Genomic DNA, 2,885 nt, shown 5'->3' with positions numbered 1-2,885 from the left:
AGCAGGATATGACAGTCTTGTTTTATCCATTTATGGATACTCTGTATCACTGTCAGTGGTCGAGGTATGGGCATTTCTTTGCCCAAAGGCCAGTTCTGCCAAGAAGAAAGGCTCCAGGTGGAGTGTCTTTGGTGCTCAATGTTCTCTCGGGAGTAGAGTGGTGTTGCCAGGAGTGATTGTGTCTCACTACCATGGAACTCTAGGTTATATTAAAGGCCTTTTTCTATAGGTCTTTGAAGAGGTTGAAGATTATACTATCTATACTAAATATAATCTCTACATATCTAAAGAACCTGATTCGCCTAAATATAAATATGACAAACAGAGATGACTATTGATCTATAATTTTCAATACCTATCTAACTTAAAGACTAAGAGAATAAACAACTGTACAATAAATGAGGACAATGACTTCCAAATGTAAACAATGTATATCATTACATAAACAATATATAAGAATCTTAATCAGAGGTAGAAATGTACACTGCAACATGGTCAATATATATATATATATCAATACAATATATATATCAATACATAAAAATGTTTTAAACAGAGGTAGAAGCATTCTCGCATACAATATTCAATATAATTTAACTTTGTATCAATATCCAAGAATCAATACTAATATAATTGTCTAAAAACAATAACTCACAAATACCAATCTATTATCCCATCACCAATTATCCCTCTTTTTTTTTTCAAGAACACCTCTGAGCCTATAAAATACCTCCTTCATCTCTCAACCACATACCAATTATAACCATCCCTTAAATAATGTTCCTAAACCTGAGGGCAAGCTTTGCTGGGAGAGGGGACGCTGTCCTCTAAAATTGATTCCAGCTGTCATGGGGGCATCGTTCTTCCTAGAGGGTCCTGTGAAAGTAAATGATGGTTAAATTCCAAGATTAATATTTGGTCTGGTAAAATTGCAAATAGTCTCTGAGTGTTTTGTAGAGGTCTGGCCATAGTGTTGTAAAAGATGTGCACCATTTGGAACTGTCTTATGCAGCTGGTACCAAAAAACAGGTCTCGTAGTAGCGCTATCAACATCATAACATCATATTAACCAGGTGGAGTTGATGTTGTGGGGCCCCACCTTCTTCCTGGAAACTTTAAAGATTACTGCAGGAAAATTTATTGTTTCTTATGGGAAATTTAAGCATTATCTAAATAAACATATACAGACACACATATTCAATGAAAGGAATGAGAAAGACAGAAACAGATATGAGGAAAGGCAAAGAAAGTTTATAAATTATTATTATTATTATTATTATTATTATTATTATTATTATTATTATTATTATTTCCCATATCATGGCTCTTGACATCAGACAGAAACTCTGGGATATCTCTTACCAACAGGCTTAGAATTGGAGAGGGACTGAGCCAGAGTCCAACTCCAAAATCAGCTCCATATATTTATAAATAAATGCACATTTAAACATATTTAAAATATATTTATAATAATTTCACTTACTGAACCTATTCAATTTTCTTGCTGATCCTTATTGGGTTGTAAATAGTTTCCAACTGTCAGTATTCAAACATCCAGGGTCCCTTGAATTCTTTGAAGATGAGTGTTTTCCTATGGAGATAAGAAGAAAACCCTGTCCCCATCCTGTATGTTTTTCTTACCATCAGTATGATTATCATCATTGTGGATGAATCATCATTTCTCCTTTCCAAGGGGTTCCTCCTCTTCAAACCGAAAATTTATTAATTGTGATGGTATCCACAATTTTTCTTCTCCTGTGGAAACAAGAGCAAAACTCCTTCCCCAATGTAGCACATAGCCCCACATTGGGTTCCACTCTGTTGCAAAAGGAGCAGTGGTCTGTGTCCCGCCACCTGGCTAGCTTTACAACCGAAATAATTACATGGAAACTGTATTCATTTAAACACTGCCTGGCCCATTAGTTCTAGCCTCTTATTGGCTAACTCTCACATCTTGACTAACCCATATCTAATAATCTGTATGCCACCACAAGGTCATGGCTTACCAGCATGAGTCTAGCCAGCATCTGTCTTGGGAAGAGGAATCCATGGCATCTGCCTGACTCTGCTTTCTTTCTCCTAGCATTCTGTTCTTTCTTCCCTGCCTACCTATGTTCTGACCTATCAGGCCAAGCAGTTTTCTTTATTAATTAACCAATGAAAGCAACAGATAGAAGACCCTCCTACATCAACAGAGGGGAATCCCACATAAACCACTGCAATCTCAAATTTGAAATACACATCATTTTGACAAAAATGACAGTGATACTTTACAACACTTTTTCTTTTGTGCTTGGGGTATTTCACATTATATAAATATGTCCAGTTCTAGTTATATTGCTACACATCAAATGATAGTGATAAGATCCTTCATCTGGTTGAATAACATTCCATTATATAAACACCAGCAGATAGGTGATAGATGATAGATAGGTAGATAGATTTATAGTGCCACTAGGAAAATTAAGGCCGTTTCCCATCTGGTATTTTTAAATAAGAAAAAATTAAAAATAATTAAGAAAAATTGTTAATAATTAAAATACTATAATTTAGAAATAAACTCAAAATAAAATAATAAAATAATTTCATTAGAGTTTTAAGATAAAGACACTAGGATAAACAAGCTGTAAATCTCAGTAGCTGCCATAAGGTAAATGGAGAAGAGGAAAAGAGAAACCAATGCAGTTTGCAACTAATTTTGAATAGCACATACATGACAAAAATTGAGAAGGATGTCATCAAAGGAGTGAAAATGTCCAGAATGAAGAGGAAGACATGCTTAACCTTTAGCCAGTATCTGATGAAAGAAAAAGGTTTGAATAGAGGGATTTGAAGAAGGATAGCATAGAAAGTATAGCTTAAGGGGAATTTGCCTGTCTGAAGTA

Source organism: Microtus oregoni, unplaced genomic scaffold (genome assembly GCF_018167655.1).
Source record: "Microtus oregoni isolate MIOR12 unplaced genomic scaffold, Mior012 000106F_ref0000393, whole genome shotgun sequence".
NCBI lineage: Eukaryota > Metazoa > Chordata > Mammalia > Rodentia > Cricetidae > Microtus > Microtus oregoni.
The sequence above is the reverse complement of the archived record's forward strand: the minus strand, read 5'-3'. Positions refer to the sequence as shown.